At 45.5% G+C, this 19,831-nt stretch overlaps 3 pseudogenes; 2 read left to right on the top strand and 1 right to left on the bottom strand.

Annotated features, from left to right (window-relative positions):
- Positions 1-1,013: 1,013 nt before the first annotated feature.
- On the bottom strand, positions 1,014-2,550 carry LOC120647905 (annotated as a pseudogene).
- A 3,610-nt stretch (positions 2,551-6,160) lies between these two features.
- On the top strand, positions 6,161-6,899 carry LOC120647903 (annotated as a pseudogene).
- A 5,990-nt stretch (positions 6,900-12,889) lies between these two features.
- Positions 12,890-15,199, top strand: LOC120648651 (annotated as a pseudogene).
- The last annotated feature ends 4,632 nt before the right edge of the window (positions 15,200-19,831 follow it).

Here is a 19,831-nt window from a genome sequence, read left to right as displayed (position 1 = left end):
AGCATAGTTAGTGATATTATGTCACTATATATTTCTAATCTGATTGCATTGCATGTGGTAGGTGTATAGTTTAGATCTATTATTTCTATTCTGTAGCAACGCACGGGCATTTTTGCTAGGAAGGTATCTGTTGGCGCCAATTCTGGGCCAACACACGATCGCACTAGCTCGTGCACCAAGCAGAGGCGCACCTTGCAGCACCGCTGCACAAACCGGTCAGACTGGTATGGTGGACCGGTCAGACCAGTCTCGCCGGGACAGCCCGACGAGGATCCAACGAACGCCTGCCCGGGAGGGACCCCGTCGGGGCAGGCGCACCTTGGGTTGCCCTAGACTCGGCAGGCCAGCTAGGGCGTCCTCAAACACCATAGAGACGAAGAAAGAACATCATGTCGAGGTTAGAAAAGCTATGGTAAAGATAAAAGGTAAGACAATGAAAGATAATGTATTTGATAGATTCGATTGTGTTGTTTGCCCTCAATCGGCCATGGCCCTTTATATTTATAGGGAGGAAAGGTCTTGCCACATTACGAGTTGAAACCCTAACTAATCTCGTGCTAAAATACAACTCCAACTCGGATTACACAGCCCAAAACGGTCTGACCGCCCCTGTGAAGTGGTCTGACCGGTCTGCCTGGGGTGCAGAACTTTCCGAAGCCATATCTCTCTCATCCAAAGTCTAAATCGGACCTTCCACATATGTATTTTGATCGTCTCGATAAGATCTACGCAATGGTGAAGTCCATTTTTCCTTTTGAGCAACTTGACCAGACCAGTCTGACCAGTTTTAGGGATAGGTCTAACCAGTCATCCTAGTCGTGCCATTTTCTGGTGCAAACAGTATCAAAATGAAAGGGGCGAGTACTAAGGGCATCCCCAACCCTCCATATTTGTAGGATGGTTTTCATAACATTAATTATACAACCATATATAATTTTGCTTAGTTGGCGGTACATGGGGGTGTTGTAATGGTCCTTAAATACAAAATCTGACTGTCAACTGCAGAGAACAATGAAATAACATAAGCATACTAGATGTAGGAGGAAAACCATGCTCAATCAAAGGAAAAGTACATTTTTGAGGAAAACCATGCTCAATCAAAGGGAAAATTACATTTTAGAGCATTCTATGTGAACACGAGAAATGGAGGGCCCGCATCTCGAAGCAAATCAGCCCAAGAAACCAAGAAACACACATCTGACAAATCAGAGGCTGTCAAACGGATTCAAAGGCCCACAAACACGAGAAACCCACCTAAACTTACCGCCAACCACCATGTATGCAAACAGAGGAGGGAATGAAATAAATGGCCTGGATCCTTAGAGGCAGGCGAGCTCCTTGAGGCAGCCCGTGGAGGAGCCCTTGGCATTGTTGCAAACGGCCATGGTCTTGTTGTTTTTGCCACTGTACTCGACCTTAACATTGTCCATGGTGACTCCGCTGCATGGGATCTTGTCGGAACAGAGCAGGCTGACGGCCTCCGGGGTGGAGGTGCCAGTGGCGTTCTTAAAGGAGACATCCTTGACGGTGACCTTGGAGTCGCCGCTGGCGGTGCAAATCTTGTTGGGGCAGTACTTCATGTCGATGATTATGGGGTTCGCTGCATCCTCCATCTTGATGTTCTCATAGTGGATCTTGGAGGCCGTGAGCATGGACTTGGCGTCCTCGTACGCCTTGATCCGGAGACCGTTGGTCGACTTCTTGAGAGTGCAGTCCTTCACCGTGATGTCAGTCACGTCCTTCTCATCCTTGTACCGCCCAAGGCTGCCGATGCTGATGCCATGTCCCGGGCCGCAGGTGACGCCAGTGATGTTGACCTTGGTGCTACCTGGGCCAATGGAGATGCAGTCGTCGCCGACACCGATGACTGTGTTGCTGATTGTGACCCCGGACGAGTCACCCATGTGGATGCCATCCGTGTTGGGACTGTCCCCTGGCGCCGTGACCGTCACGTCCTTGATCACCATGTCCTTGCACTGGAACACGTTCATGTGGAAGAACTTGGAGTTGAGAAGCGTGATGCCGGACACCTGGCCGTTGTTTACAAAGTCCAGAACCAACGAGTTGGGTAGGATCTTGCAGTCACACTTCTTGGCGCAGGAGTTCTTTCCCCACACAGCGGGGCCCTGGCCGTCGAGCTTGCCCTTGCCGGTGATCACTAGGTTGTCCACGCGCATGATCTCGATCCAGTTACCCTTGTACTGGCTGAGGTCCGTGGTTGCAAGCAGATTGCCATCCAGCTGGATGGTCACATTACCCTTGCACGGGCCTGTGAAGTTGAGCGGACCGAATAGGAAGTCGCCCTTGGGGATCATGATCTTCTGCTTCCCTGTGCCTCCACACGCCGACGTCCATGCCTCCTGTACAGCCGCCCATCTTGGTGATGTCGCATGTCCCGCCATCACAGGACCCACCACCACCCTCTGCCGGAGCGGACGAGCTCTCCTTCGCCTTCCCGCCAGCATGCGCAGCGCATACAAGCACAAGGAGGAAGAGGGTTCTCAGCATTAGTGGTTGTGGTATAGTGATGGTGTTGTCGGGGAAGGCCATTTTGCCAGGAAACTTTGTTTCTTGCATTGCTTGCTGATGGCTCCGGCCCATATATATATATATATATATATATATACCTACTGCTGACGGGGTTCTCGCAGCTATGTTTGTGGCATGGTCATTTGGCCTATGCTATTTTCAGACCGGGCTTGGCTCACGACCTCAAGTTTGTGTCCGATGGCTATTTTCTTGTAATTACATCATACATGGCAGCCTCTCTGTCCACAAATAGAAGTCCACAACAATAGACCAACCCCTCGTCTGGTCATGTACACTTCTCTTCAGCATCGGCAGATAATCTCAGTCAACTATTGCCACTGACATTCAATCATTTTCTGCCTTTTGCATGCAGTTTCACCTCGGCTGCTCTCCTTCCTCAATAACAAGATTTAGACTGGAAAAAGAATGGGACCCACTTTCTTCTCACGTCAAAAAATCATCCGTAGTATGGATGGCTCCCTATTGATAGGAAGACAAGGGATCTACATATGACTAATTTGCCATTGAATGTCTACTGCTCCATCCATACCAAATTATTAGTCGCATTGCCTTTCCTAGATGATAATTTTTAGTATGCATCTAGATATATATCATGTCTAGTTACATCGCAAAATTGATGTATCTAGAAAAGTCAAAATGGGTAATAATTTGGGATGGAGAGAGTACATTCCTAAAGAACGATTTACAAAAAGGTAATAAACAAGAGATAACCAATTTTGCTACTTCTTTGATGCCACCATTTTCACCTTCCGTGTCCAGTTGATTTTGAACAAATTACCTTTGCTCGATCTTCCTCTCGTTTAACCATCCTTGAACTTGCTCGAGCCTTCCATGCTCCTTGCTAGATCGAAACTCCACCATTCACGCCTTCTGTCCATTGACTTTGGAACAACTAAGCTTCACCCGATCTTCTTCGGTCCTAACTTCGGATAGGAATATTTTAACCCATAACCGGATGTGTAGCCTTCGGTGAAATATTTTGATACCTTTGCAAATTTTAGTTTGTTAGAGGACTTTAAAAGATTTAAAATTTTAGTGATTTTAAATAGTAACTCAAAATGGAAAAACATAATATATGGGACCCACCAAATAAATACAACAGTTAGTTTTGATATTCGAATTAGTCCATGGTTTAGGAACAAACAAATGCAACATATTGTGTATTAATCTTGATGCAAGGTTAGTTCTGAAAATAGTTGTAGTATTTTATTGCAAATTAAATAATAAAAATGACTTGTGCACCCACTTCTCAATTCATTGAAAACAAATTTTATGACGAATCAATATTGTCAATTTGTCATAAATTTGTGACATCTGTCGATTAGCTTTCATGATGACATAAAGTTTGTCATAATTTAGAATGGTAATCGTTGGTCACAATTTCAAGTTGATTGTAGTGACAGACAACTCATTTTCGTTACTAAACTATACTGCCCAATAGAAAACATCACAAAGCAAACTACTGTAACGACGAATAGCCCGAATGTCATGAGGTATTCATCACAAAAGGTCATATTCGTTGTAGTGTGGGGTAAGCCCCCATTACCTAGGGCACCAGCCTTGCTATGATGTTGGCAGTGGCGGCAGCGACGGCGGCGACAATAGGGCTTAGGTACAGTGTCACCCGGCGAATTGAGGATTTAGGTGCGGCAGAGGTTTAGGGTTTAGGTAATCAGGATCAATGATATGTCAAGCAATTTAAAGATATTAGAATTAAGTGCCTATAAATACTTATGGTCATGTGGGGATATTCTCGAATCATCATGCTATGAGCTAAGAACCAGATGCTAATCCGTAATGCATTGTTGCATAAATCTGGGCGAGTTCAGTTCTAAAGGTGCGCCGAGGGCTCCAAGATGGTCCATTGTTGCAAGCAGCTTAGTGAACCAGAGGGCAAGGTGTTCCTTGAGTTCTTTCTCGAGACCAACACTCTGTACCACAAATTGCAGTAAGTTTTCTCATCCTAATTTTCAATTGCAGGTCAGATGTTTTCAGAATTCAGAGCTAAATTTGACGATTTGGTTGATTTGTTCAGTGCTGAAGCATTCAATCACAATACAGAGAAGCTCGTCAATGACCTGACAAGGACATCAGCTTGAGGTGATCGAGGAGAGGTCAGACCAAGGAGTATAACAAAGTTCGGGACATGCTACCATCGATCTGAGATACAAACTGACCACCTGGCAGAGACATCAAAGAACATCGGGGAGAAGATCAATTACGCGCTGTCTCACTCGAAGGTCATCTTTGAGCAGTCCAAGGAGATCGGCGCCGCTCAGGTTGCCCTGAAGTAAAGGCAGATGGAGATGAGGGAGAAGATCGTCGCTGGCATGGCGGCGTCGAGGAGTCGTATGGAAGCCTTGACAATGGGATCGATAAACTGAAAGAGGAGACAGGGTATATTCAAATGGAAATAAAAAGTGTTGGTGATTCAATGTCTTCAAATATGAAAGAACTCTATGGTTCTTGATCAAGTTTTTAAGTTGGTTCCACTTGCTGCTATTTTGATAATTTGATAAATTTGGTGAAAACTTGAGGAACATCAAGCATGTTAAAGGCTGAGCTTAAGATAAGTTTTCAAGAAAAATCCAAGGATGCATCAAGGCTGCACCACAATGCAGCATATGCTTGGACAACTTGGTGCCCGAGTCAAACGTCGTCTTTTTGCCACAATGTAATTAAGTATAGGTTCCATGTCGCATGCATCACCCAGTGCTTCTCGTTCAAGACAACGTGTCCTGTTTGTCATCAAGAATGTTTTAATCTATTACCAAGTGATTACATGTGGCTATGTGAAAAAAATTCAAAACGATCAAGATGTCCATGATCATTAGATGTACCGTTATAATGTTATATATCATCCACGGTGTTATGAATGCTTTTGTTGTTATACATTTTTATATTTATATTTTGAATATCATTTAAATATATAGTTTTTTAAATGCTTATTGAGCTAAAATTTAGTGTAAGTCTTTTTTTATAACAATTTTGTTCTTCGAACATGTGCGTGCCACGATAGGAAAAGTGTGCGCCTGTGGAAGTAGTTGGGCTGAAAGTGTTGGCCTGAATAGTTGGGTCGAAAACAGTAGCACGCGGCTGCACAGGTATGCAGCCCGTGTGCATGTGCATGTGCGATTTGTATCACCTTGCGGACCCAAGGTGAGCGTGATCAGCTTATAAGAGTGGTGTTTTAGCGCTCTTTTGAAATTGGGAAACTTGGTTTCATACTATCGAAAGGTTGCGACTTCAGTAAAATACCATTGAAAAATTTTGGCCCTACCTTGCGGACAGCGCATCGCTGCTCGCGGGAGAGCGTGAGGGGTGGCAAGTGAACGGAGGGGAAAGGAGCATCCCAGCGTGCGCACTGGGAGGGGCACATAGGCCACACCACCTAGCGGACACATTAGTTTACCTACTTTTATAATTATATACTTTTTTCATATTTCAGAAATTTTGTCTATTTTCACACAACTGAGACTTGGTGTTCTAGCCTTCGAGGTCTTGTCGCTGCAGGTTGCTGAATGAAGCAGTCCGTGCAACTTTTATCTATTTTTAGCAGACTTCATTAATCATTAGATTTTTTTTTTACTTTGCACAGGTCTCCGAATGGATGAACCTTAAGGGCCACGTCAAATTCCTGCCTAAGGATCATGCAGTTCACCTGGATTTGATCGGTGAAATTAATGCAGTTGGAGCAGCAGAGACTTCAATAACCTGTCTGACAATGATAAGACAGAGAAAACCTATGGTGAACTTCTGAACTGCTACATACGAGAACTTGTCAACAAAGCATTGGCCCATTTTCAGAAGATGAAAGAGCTGGGCTTTTTATTCTCCCCACTCCCCTACAACAACCTCATGAGCCTCTACACCAACCTGGGGCAGCATGAGAGGGTCCCTTCGGTGATGGCAAAAATGAAAAGCAATGGCATATTATTCCTGACCAATTTAGCTACAGAATATGCATGCATTAATTCATATGGTGTAAAAGCAGATTTTTTTGGTCTGGAGAACACCCTGGAGGAGATGGAATGTGAGCTTCAAATTATTGTTGATTGGAATACCTATGCTGTTGTGGCGAATAACTACAATAAAGGAAACCTAAGAGATAAAGCATACTCTGCATTACAGAAAGCAGAGTCAAAAATAGATAAAAAAAAGATTTGGATTGCTATAACCATCTGATTTCCGTGTACGGCCACCTGGGGGACAAATCAGAGGTCAAGAGGCTGTAGGCGGTCCAAATGTCGAACTGCAAGAGGCATATTAATAGGGACTACATCTTAATGCTTGTTGTACTCATGAAGCTTGATGAGATCGCAGAAGCTGAAGCTCTGTTGAAAGAGTGATTCCTTGATTGTACATGTTGATGAAGCAATATGAAATAATGCAAGATCACATATGTTTATCCTTCCTGAAACATTATGTTCCAGAGTTGAATGGCGTGACGGCTAGAGTTTCCACCGAGTTTAAATTTTGATTCCATAATGTGTTCAGACGAATTATGTGGCTTTTCCATTTACATCGACTGAATAAAAATTTCGGTACTATTATGCATGTTACATGGATATAAAACTTAAGTTCCGTAACTTCTTTTTAAATATACGTAAGCAAAACATCAGGTCCATTCAGGCTAAGGAGAGGCCAGGTTGGGACTTGGGACCAGATAACTCTTTGGACTATATCATGTAATGTATACCAACATGAAACTAAGATTCAGATATGAACAGTAATCATTTCAAGTAATGTGAACAATAAGCTACTCAAGAGGGAGCTTTACCGCTTACCATGGACATGCCTCCCTACCAAATAAATACTTGGATCATGGGTACTAAATCTACAAACAGCCCTTTATACCCATAGGCAGTTATGTGAAGCAATCAAGCAAATGATTCCACCACAATCATCAAAACAGACAAGTAGTAATTGTCAAAATAGGATGTGTTTCAGAATATGGCAGGATGAAAGTGAAATGGATTGGCAGATTGGACGATTAACTTGTGCAAAATAAATTTACTTGTTGGTTCTCGAGAATTAAAAGCAGATGGGAGAAATTATTTCTACAGAGTAGAGAGCTGACTCCTACGACCTACAATATTTAGGGCATACATGAAAGCCAGTCAGGCTGTTCCATTTTAAATGCAGACAAGAAGTAAAGTGGCTATTAGCTGCAAAACTGAACTAGAGACAATACTATCCTAACGCAACAACCTCAGCTGCCCTCAAAAACAAAACCTCAGCTGAAAATGAATGCCATAATAATTTGTATGTACTGGAAAAGCACTCGGACATGTACAGTCTGACCCCACACGGGAAATGTGTTGATGCAAAAAGAAAAAAACAACCGGCTATCAGCTTCCTGCGTGATCCACACGAGGACAGGGAGATTTGCTGCCCAGGCTCCAAAAATTGCTTCACGTAGGTGCAAGACGCGCCAGTCAATTTGACCTGCAATTGACAAAGAATAAGACAATGTTAAATACTAGAATATATTAGCCGATGTTCCGACGTTCCATAGGGATATCGGTTAGGGATTTGATATGAATTAACAAGAGATCGGCTTGTGAGGAGCCGATTCCAACGCACAAGCAGTGTTAATCACTTAACAATGCTTGGGAACAATATTTAGATCCAAGTCTAATCGGTTGTGATAGATTGAAACAATAAAACTGTACTAAAAGCCGATAGATATGATAAATCTAAGCTGGATAACTGTGATAAAAGCTAAAAAACTAACTAGATTGAACAAGACAATCTTGCAAGATAAAAAGCTAATATCGATAACTCGTGAATAAACAGATCGAGAGAGAAGTGGTGCACCATCAATCAAAGACCTGATTTACTCAGTAACATAGAACTTACCAGCAAGCCAGAGATCGAAGCGATGTAGCCCTGCTAACTAGAAGAACTTGTTGAGGAAAAAGAAAAAGCTACTAACTAGAGTTTGGCGAATAAGTCGTAGACAAATAGAGGAGTAATTGTTTGATTGATTGGACGTGTCTTTTACAAAACCCTAAAACCAGCTATTTATAGAAGGATAACCACCGTATTGGGCTCTCCCTTCAGAGAAGGAGAACCACCTTAATGCAGGGGTGATCTTGATCTCTTTATTACTGGCCGATCTTGCTGAACGGCCTTTGAGTACTTGTTAAGTAGCTGACCAAAGGTAGGCTTTTTATAGGCAAACCTTCCTTGTACCTTTGGTTCATTCCTCTTCCAAGTACCCACTTCCGGGCGCTTAGGTTTAATTTGAAGGTTTGGGGTCGGCCCTTGGGTCGATCGATCTAATCGGTCGGTGAAACCGGTCTGACCAATCTATCCTGGATAGTAGGCCGACTAACACAGTAGCAGAAGAACCCTCTTGGCCCCCAGGCACACAAGATTTGACAATAATTTTTATTAACTCCTTACCATCAGGAGCCATTTCCAGCACCACCTCCCTATCCAGAATCTTGTCATCGGCATTTTTAGGTCTTGTCTCACCGATGATCACATTCTTACCTTTTGCTCCTTCGACTTGTTCAGGCCGAAGAAGCACCTTAGCATTGTTCAGATTGATGGTATTCACATTGGTATGCACAAGGAATGGCGCCTTATAAATTTTCATATCAGGAAATATCAATCGTCCTTCATTCATGGGTGATTGTACCTGGCGATAGAAGACATTACAATCAATAGTCGCATGAGAATGAGAATTATGAAATTTACAATATGCTCGGCGCTTTAACTCCTCAAGCGGTTGTATGGCATGAGAAATCTTGATATATCCCAAACGCAATAATTCATGAAATATTTAATCAAATTTGGAAACATCAAAAGTAAATTTGATCTTCTCTTTCCCACTATTGAGTCGGCTTAAGTGATGCACAAGAACAAGGTTTGGCTGCGATGGCCAAACAAACTCAGCGGTGTATACCTCTTTATCCTTATCGCCCGAAGAATCATAATCATAATCAACAACATGAATATTAGAACGATGAGTCTTGTATGTATCCTTAGCAGTTTGAAATCTATATTCTTGGTTCAAAGCTCTAAGCCGCAACTGATTAATTGAATAATATTCAAAATTCTCGAGCTTTTCTTTAAAATGCAAATGCAAACCATTAAGAGCTACATCTACCAAATCTTTATCAGAAATAGACAAATTAAAGCATCGGTCTTTAATTTCTTTGAATCTTTTAAAGTAATCAGAGATAGATTCATCTCTACCTTGCTTAACCGATATTAAATCTGTCAATTTAGCTTCGTTCTCCCCACTATGAAAGTGATCATGAAATTTTTTTTCTAATTCGTTGAGTGGACCGAGTTTGGGGGTACCCAAGAGAACAAAAAAAAGCAGTTCCAGTTAAAGACAAAGAAAACAAACGAACATGTAAAGCATTCACCAAGTTGAGCAACATACTGACTAATGTGTATCCAAGTTGATTTATTATCATCACCACTAAACTTAACAAAATTAGGAACACACCAACTAGCAGAGTAAGGAACCAAATCAAAAGAATCAGAATATGGTTGCTGATATAGACGGTTCCTACTAGTGCTCAAACCAAGTTGCCCAAGTTGAGTTTTAAGCAATTTGGCCCGATCTTCTTTCGTCCTAGCAAGATCAGCCTCATAATTACCACTAATTGATGTTTGGGCATTAGCGGCTAGATGATGTGTTGATGGACTAGTAGTGGCCATCGCTTGTGTGGCATGATAGATGAGGATTACTCTTAATTAAATCATTCCAAATATTTTGTGGTAATAGTGGTGGAAAAGGTAGTTCGGCATATGATTTACTGGTAGTACAAAACTTGCCAATTCATCTATTTGGCTAGGGCTAGCCGAACCTAGATTGACGCAAGTGGTGGTGGTGTTGCCGAGGCCAGTCCCATGGCACCAGTTTGACCGGTCTGTTGGACTGGTCTGACAGCTCCAGCCGCCACAGCACCGGTCTGACTGGCCGATGCAGTCGGTTGGACTGGTTCGGCCCTAGGTGGCCGAACTGTGCCTAGCTCCAGCGAAATAATTCGGTGGTACACCATATACTACTTCAGTTGTAGATGCAGGTGCTACCAAAGGATTAGGGCTAAAGTCTTTAGTGGAATAAGTTACACCTTTACCCTTATTGAGCTTATTAACTCGATCAGTGTGAGAGTAAGAAGCGTCTCTTGCGTAAACTTCTGAGAATCATCAATCTTCTTCCCAAGTTCAGACATGAGTAAACCAAAAGATATTGGGGAGAAGTTCTCACATTGGTTGTAGAGGAAGTAGATTGGAACGATGGCATGATGAATTCAGCCATCTTGATCACCTTGTTCGGTGTCCTCCCGAGAGCAACTTCTTCTTGGCGTCCTCTTGTTGCTACTTGAGCTCGCCTCAAAAACTTGACGGTCCTCCTCGGGTATGTCATCGTACTTGACTCCGATGACATTAGACAGATCTACCTTGGAAGCATTCTCACCGTTCATTGGAACCAATGTAACCTTCTTCTTCCCTAGTGGAGTCGCCAAAAAGTATGTTGACGCAAATCTGGTTAACACACAAGCGCTAGAACGCGCGGATCACAACAATCAAATCACCAGTGCCTTCCCACGCCAACCGGTCAGATCGGTTGTAGCAGAGAAACCGCGAAGACCTAGAACCTCAAGCTCGGGAGGGACTCTGTTAGAGATCGAAGATCTAGGGTTGTCCTGGAGTCGGCAGGCCACCCAGAACGTCCTCAGATGCCGTAGAGACGCAAGAAGAACAAAAAAGGGGTTGGAAAAGCTAGAGTTTGAGAGAAAAGTAAAAGTAGATTGATATGGTTCAATTGTGGATACAAAACCCTCAATCGGCCGTAGTCTTTATATTTATGGACCGGGGTGGTCGTACCTCTTCCAAATCGGATTACAAAGGACTCCAAATTGCAAATCTTAATCAACTCGGGCTAAACAGGCCTAGACCAGTCTGACCGATCAGCCTCGGTAATTGCCAATTTTAGCTGTAACACTTATTTGATATCATAATATTGTTATGTTCTTTATAAAGTCGATCACTTGGAATAGTTTGACTCAGCATAAAGGTAGAGGTACATTTATATATTAGGTACATTTATATATTTTGGGATACACGGAGTAATAATGTCAGATTGCGCGTAGTCGTGTGAGCTGTTGTGATCTGTGAGGATCGCTCTACCTACCACGTGTCTGTGGACCCAGTCCACACATGGGAACACGTGACTTTGAACTTGTTGATTATAAGAATTAATAAGTGTTCATCAATTATACCAAATTTTGTATCAATCGTAATAAGAGCATCTCCAGTAGTTTACCATATTTTACTTGGCATATCTTGTGTTTTGCCAACTTCTAAAACAAATATGCCATATAAAAAAAGAACTTATCTCTAACAGTTTGACATAATTCACTTGCCAAACCCAGATCTAACATACATCATGAACCCTGAGAGAGAAACAAAATTATATTTATGCCCTTCCATCTCTTGAAAACTTAAATCAGGAACTCTTCTCTGTTATTTATTTCTTTTTTCACCATCCCACCTGACTAGAAACCACGATGCCAACCGCGCGCCGCACGCGTATATTTGCGCGCTGGATGCTGGTTTTTCCCAAATTGACAAAAATTGCCAAGTCTTTTGCCAAACTGTTGGAGGAGTATTTTTAACATTTTTATCAAAAATCAAAGATGACAACTCGATTTGCCAAACTGCTGGAGATGCTCTAACCACTGCAGTATAGCTAAGCAATCATGCGCATCCCCTCACACATTATGCAATTAATTGCCGTGGTGAGGGCTTCAAGAACAATCAGATGCTTCTCAGACCACGAGACATGCCGCCCGCAGCTATGACCACCGATCGGCTCGCGGCAGCCATCCTCCTCGTCCTTCTGCTGCTGGTGTGAGAATGACGACGCCTGCCCTCGCCGGCATCGAGGATGACGACGCTGCAGCGCTGCTCGCCTTCAAGCACGCGTCCGTGGCCGACGACCGGCACGGAGCGCTCGCTAGCTGGGTCGACTCCCCTGGGGGCTCGCCGTGCGCTTGGGCCGGCGTCTCTTGCGCCGCTGATGGCAGAGTCCGCGCGCTCAACCTCAGCGGTATGTCGCTCACCGGCCACCTCATCATGGATGACCTCCTCCAGCTGCCCCGGCTCAGGAGCGGTTTTAAATCTCCGGCTAAGGGTATACAGCGGATGACCTCTAAAACAGTTATAGCGGAGGCTAAACGAGAATATAGCGAGCTATAGTGGGATATAGCGGGATATTTGTCATAGCTTGATGAGCCAAAAACAGCTATAGCCGGCTATAGCCGGCTATAGCGACGGCTATAGCTGGAGATTTAAAATTATGCTCAGGAGCCTCAACCTCAGCAACAACAGATTCTATGGTAACCTCTCAGACCACTCATTTTCTAGGCCAATCGTGCCATGCGCGCTCGAGGTGATGGACTTGTCATCCAACGCCTTGAACGGGACACTGCCTAGCGCGTTCTTGGCGTCGTGCGGCGCACTGGAGTTCCTCGACATCTCAAAGAACTCGCTCACCGGCGGCGGCGACTTCCCTTTTCCGGCATCCCTGCGCACCCTCGACGTCTCCAACAATCTACTGTCAGATGCTGGCTTGCTGAATTATACCTTGGCCGGCTGCCATAGAGTTCAGTACCTTAATCTCTCGGCCAACCGGTTCACAGGAGGAATCCCTGGGATTGCACCGTGCAGCCAGATGGTCGTTCTTGATTTGTCATGGAACATCTTGTCCGGACCTCTCCCTGCCACTCTTGTTGCTGCGGCACCAACCTTGACACACCTGAACATTGCTAGGAACAACTTCTCCGGGGACTTCTCAGCATATGAATTTGGTCGCTGCGCAAACCTCATGGTGCTCGACTGGTCTTACAACAGTCTAAGTGGCAAAGGATTGCCACCAAGTCTCGCCAATTGCCGCCGCATGGAGACGCTCGACATGTCAGGGAACGAGCTCTCATCCAGCTTGATACCAACTTTCTTGGGAGACTTCCCATCTCTGAGAAGGTTGAAATTGTCAGGGAACATGTTCTTCGGCGAGATACCAGACAGGCTGAGCTTGTTGTGCGACAAATTGGTAGAACTAGACTTGTCAAGCAACCTGCTGACTGGCAGCTTGCCTGCAGCCTTCACAAAATGCACATCACTTGAGCTTCTCGACCTTGGTGGCAACCAGCTCTCTGGGGATTTTGTGGCCACCGTCATCAGCAACATGTCATCCCTCCGTGTCCTAAGGCTGCCATTCAACAACATCAAGGGGGCGAATCCGTTGCCTGCACTGGCGACTGGTTGCCCATTGCTTGAGGAAATCGCCCTTGGGTCCAATGAACTTGACGGGGAGATAATGCCCAACTTGTGCTCATCATTGCCATCGCTACAGAAGCTCATCCTCCCCAACAATTACCTCAATGGAGTAGTACCCCCATCGCTTGGCCATTGCGCCAATCTAGAGTCTGTTGATCTCAGCTTCAACCTACTGGTCGGTCCGATTCCAACTGAAGTGCTGCTGCTTCCAAAACTTGTCGATTTGGTCATGTGGGCAAACAACCTCTCCGGTGAGATACCAGACATGCTCTGCTCCAATGGGACTGCATTGGAGACATTAGACATAAGCTACAACAATTTCACTGGAAGCATTCCTCCATCCATCACCAGGTGTACTAACCTGAGCTGGCTGTCTCTCGCTATTAATCACCTGACCGGGGGTGTGCCTCCTGGCTTCGGCAACCTCCATAACCTTGCCATACTGCAGCTATACAAGAATTCGCTCACCGGCCCGATCCCGGAAGAGCTTGGCCACTGTAACAGGCTCATCTGGCTTGACTTGAATAGCAATCACTTCACCGGTGCAATACCACCACAGTTAGCAGCGCAAGCGGGGCTTGTCGACAGGGGAACCATCTCCAGGTCCGGGAAGAGGTACGCGTTCCTCCGAAATGAGGATGGCAACGTTTGCCCTGGTGTAGGATTGCTCTTCGAGTTCTTGGACATCCGGCCTGAGCGCCTGGCTGAATCACCCGCTGTACACTTTTGCCCTTCGGCAAGGATATACATTGGCACCACAGTATACTCATACTCGTTCAGCAATAATGGAAGCATGATATTCCTCGACCTCTCATACAATGGCCTGACTGGCGCAATCCCAGCGAGCTTGGGGAGCATGATGTACCTTGAGGCCCTTAACCTGGGGGCACAACGACCTCACGGGTGTGATACCATATGAATTCACCAAGCTCAAGAGCATCGGCAGAATTGACCTCTCACACAATCACCTCACCGGAGGCATTCCTCAAGGGCTCGGTGGACTGAGTTTTCTCGCAGACTTCGATGTCTCCAACAACAACCTGACCGGTGCAATCCCTACGTCAGGCCAGCTCATGACGTTCCCTGCATCTCGCTATGACAACAACTCTGGACTATGTGGCATCCCCTTGCCTCCCTGCAGTCAGGTCGACAGCAGAGGAGGCGAGCCCCAAGACCCAGCTCCTGATGGTGGGCAAGTGCCTACTGTCTCTCCAACTGGACTCGGTATAGGCCTTGTATTTGGTTTCATTATCGGTATTGGTTCAGGAATGTTGCTCCCTTTCTAATCTGATGATTGGTTCGCATTGTGAGAAAAGAAAGAGCTACCGGTATTTATTTATTATTTTTTAAAGCATCCAGGAGCACTGAGGAATCATGTAAGAACTCAATTGGACATTCACGCTGACCGTGCACTCAACGCAGATGGACTACCGGGAAGTCCGAGGACGCGCCTGCCGGAGCTTACACACGCACACACCACACACATATACACACGCACCCCGGTATCCCTCTGGGGATAAACCCCGTGCGACACCCGGAAATTCGGTCCCGACGGGGTTCGAACCCGGGCGGGCAGCTCGGCCATTGCCGGAGCTAGCCACCGGACCTTTGGTCCGTTCGCAGAGCTACCGGTATTACTCAAATTATTTTTCAGGTCTAGCATTTGGTCTCGAAGCAGGTATTAGTTCAGGAATGTCATTGGAATTACATGTAGTTACTGCACCTCAGTATGCAGCATTGGGCACTGGCCAGATAGGTTTGTACGAACATAATGTAGCTAGGCACAACCAAACAGAGCTAATTACTGCACTTCACCTGTATTGAATACCATAAAAGAACTATTGGCGATGACACCCGATGCAAGAGCGTTGAGCTAGTGCCTCGACTTGCATCCGGGTCAGGATAGCAAGAGGGTGGATCCCCGCGGAGATCTGGCCCGAACGGAGCAGGGATGGAGGCCGAAGTTCCCCAAGGTGAAGTGGGAGGAGCCCCGAAATGCTAGCGGGGCGGGGGTGGAGATGAATTCCCCCGTGGAGGTAGGGACCTAAAAATACTCTAGCCCATTAGGAAAACATCGGCCAAACAGCCTAATAACTCAACATATGTATATAAGCATCCCCAAACCTCACTCTATCCAGTTAACCCATCCCCATGCTCTTGCAGGCTGCAGCCAGCCGCTGCCACCTACACCCCGACCCCCTCACTCGTCGCTCTCCCGGTCTCCCTATCATCGAGCACGTGGGACAACTAGTGGCAAGCGAGCGTCGAATGGTTTAACAAGTTAAACATCATGACCCAAACTTGTTAAACATGCTTAACATTTAAACTACACCATCATGAGCATTATTAAAGCATAATCAAGCATCATGGGCATTGTTTGCACAAGTTTGATTATTATTGTGCCTTGTTTGAATTGATGTTTGTGAAGGATGTTTAAATTTTTCTCTGCAATTGTGCCCCCAAAAATTTTATTCGAATACTACACTTAAAATGATGAATTTAAAATACTTTTGCATAATTTTGTGGAATCTAACCCGAGGCATAAAATTCTTGGAAACTTCAAAAACTGTTGTTTTGTTTATTTTTCTGTGAGCAATATAGAACAGGTTTTTGAGATCTTGTTCCTGCATTGTGTTCTTAGTGATATTGTCTTGCCTATGTATTTTTAGGGTAATCTTTAGAGACTGGGAAGTCTTAGTTTTCTATTTTTGAAGTTAAATCGACATTTCACACCTTCTCCCTCTCTTCTGGACCCACTCGTCAACGGGCCCCCACCTGTTAGGGTCGCCCCCCACCTCTCCCGCGTCTGCAAGCTTGCCGGTTGGGCAGCAGGGGCGGTGGCGCCATGGCGTGCAGCGCCCGTTGGTGTGCGTAAGCTGAAGCACCATCGGTTGTCGCCCCCAAACCCAACTCTTTTCACCATCTCCACCATTACTGCCGCCTCCTCCTCTTCTTCCCCAACTTTAGCCACCGCCAAATCCCCCTCCTCTGATGAGTAATTCTTCAATTCCTCGCACCCTCAGCCTCCCCTCGCCATCCGCAACCCATTCCAATGCTAATCCTGCCATTTCCCTCGCCTTGCAGGGCTCCCAATAAAGCACCACAGCTCGTCGCTGTTCAGGTCGTGAAGCTCCTCGTCGCGCTACTCCTCCACCGTTGCTCACCGCCCCTCGGTGAGCCTCACCGTGTCACAGACGTTGCTCCTTGCCACGTCTCGACCCTCCCTAGTGGCTTCCCTCGCCAGCCACTGCACCATGCCGCGGCGGCGTAGTGCCATGCACATCGCTCGCACACGTTGGCCACGCCTTGGCTCGGCCTGGACTCGACCGGGCTGGGTTGGCTACCCCGGGCCCACTGGGGATGTTGAATCTTGCATCTCTAGCAGCTGTTTTGGTGTTGTGTGTAGTTTTGTAGATCTAAAATGTTATCAATATGGTGAAGAATCGTGCCGTAAATTTAAATGAATAGGTAAGATATATTGACTGCGTTTGCAAATTATTTGCTTTTATGTATTGCCATTGTTATAAGTGGCTAGCTAGTGTATGTTTCTGTGGATAATGAAAAATTAAGATAAATTGTCAAATTCTTAAACCTTAAATATGTTTATTTATCAATCTCAAAAAAATATGTTTATTTATCTATCTCCCTGTTTTCTCTCCAGTTCCGCCACTGGCTACCCACACTCCCGTTTCCCGTGTTGCTCGACTGAGACTATCAATTCCGTGGGATAAATGGGGAGTACTAAACATTATATATGCTATATTGCGTGCAGCGGCGTACGCGCGAGCTACAGTGCTCATGCAACATGATACTTCATCTTATTTCTATATATTAATTGTGCACCGCTCGGGGGCCAGGGAGCCTATCCACGACATCAAAAAAGACGTACACCGTACGATCAGCATCTTACGTTGGGCAATGTCGCGCTTCGCCCACACCTGTTGCCCCGTGACGTGTCATACTTGGATTTGCTGGAACTTTCTCGGCTTCGCAGGCGTCGCCCATGACTCCGTGACCTTATCATCTCGCCTCCCTCTTCCTCCCTCTTCCTCCCTCAATTTTCCCCTGCAACCGACGCCCTCCTTCCCCATCGACGGAGCTGCGGCGCCCTTCTTACTCATCGACCAAACTGCTGACGCTACCCCACGCTCTCCCTCCGACCGAGCTACAACATGGCGCATCCGCATCGCTAGCAACCGGATCCCCACTGACCGAGCTCCAGCAAGGCGCATCCCCAACCCTAGCAAGCGGATCTCCATTGTTCAAATCGCACTGACCGAGCTCCAGCACGGCGCATCTCCAACCCTAGCAAGCGGATCTCCATTGTTCAAATCGCAGGTTCAGTTCCATCAATAAGGTATGTCCTCACAAAACAGCTGCGCCAATCTACCCAGATGAATTTGTGTTGCTTTTCCTATAACCATTTCTACAAAGCTTTCTTAAACTTACTTTGGCTCATTCAGATCTGGATCCACAAATGCTATTCCAATTACTAGCTTCTGCGCCTGTTGCCTCCTCGTGTGTGCTACCCGTTCATAGGTAATTTCCGTTTTCATGAATCCGCTCTGATTTAATCTAAGTACCCTGAGTTCTATTCCTCATTTATCGTTTACGCAAACAAACTGACCTAATGTGACCTGCTACACCATAATGCACTACCTTCTTAGTACTAATGGTTCTAAGTGTGCTCCTGATTCACAGATTGTTGACCTCACTACACATTTGCTCAGAACTGGTTAAAGCTCTGTTGCTTCCCCATGTCTGCTATCTGCTAATAGGTATGTTTCCTTTATACAAATCCGGGCAGATTTAACTTAAGTAGCTGAGATCTATTCCTCAGTCATTGTTTTCACAAAGAAACAGACCTAGAATCACCTGCTATACCATAATGCACTGCAGATTTAACTTAAGTAGCTGAGATCTATTCCTCAGTCATTGTTTTCACAAAGAAACTGTAGCGGAACCACCCAAAACTACTGGGCCCGGGTGCACTGATCTTTGTTGCTAAGCAACTCTGACCCGATTTGGCACTCACCGGTAGTTCCTCGAGTGAAGCCTCGATAAAAGCCACGCTATTCCAGGATCAGCAGACAACACTCACACGTAGGTGAGCCCAGAGATTACAACACAAACCATTTCATACAGCTCAGAGTGATTGCAGCGGAAAGAAAATTTATTACAAACCAAGTTCAGAGTAACAAAGTACCAGGAGTTCCAACTACTCAATTATTCAAGTCTCATTGTTCAGCGGAAGCAGTAAGATAACTAGCGAGATAACGTGATGCATCGGTAAAGCCTGTACGAATGCGTCACTCAGCGGGAGGGTGATTAGCACCAGCTGAAGGGCCATCCCACTCAACAGACCAACCCGGAGGCAGAGTACAAGGCCAAGTAAGACTCGCAAACAGATCTTCAAAGTTAGTACCTGAAAAACAGTGCCACAAGCAAGGCTGAGTATACTAATACTCAGCAAGACTGACCCGTCTCCGGATATAACATAGTCCGATAACTAGACATGCAAGGCTTTTTGGTTGGTAGGGTTTGTTTGCCAACAATGCCGCTAAGTGTTGATCCTTACTTTCAGGTTTTACTTAGCCAGATTCTAGTGGAATTAACCATTCTAAATTTGCAACTAACTCTACTCAAACATGGTAGAGCAACCATTTAATCAACCAATAGTATTTTCATTATCATATTCCACTTGTTACTCTATGTGACCGAAATCATTAAGCAATCTCATGCCGTGAGAGGCGGACAATTCCGAATCGAATTTCAACCTGGCCAGGGGAACCTAGACCACATGCATGGGGATTGACTTCGCTCCCGCCCACGCTACTTTTCCCCTTTCTTTCCAGTCCGTGGATCCGGAACACCCTCCCCGACTACAGAGTCCGACCACTCTGCACCCGTACGTCGCGACATAAAAATAAACCCTACTTCTACCAGGAGGGTGCGAGATCGTTCCACTCGC

This window comes from Panicum virgatum, chromosome 9K, assembly GCF_016808335.1.
Source record: "Panicum virgatum strain AP13 chromosome 9K, P.virgatum_v5, whole genome shotgun sequence".
Classification (NCBI taxonomy): domain Eukaryota; kingdom Viridiplantae; phylum Streptophyta; class Magnoliopsida; order Poales; family Poaceae; genus Panicum; species Panicum virgatum.
The sequence above is the reverse complement of the archived record's forward strand: the minus strand, read 5'-3'. Positions and strand labels throughout refer to the sequence as shown.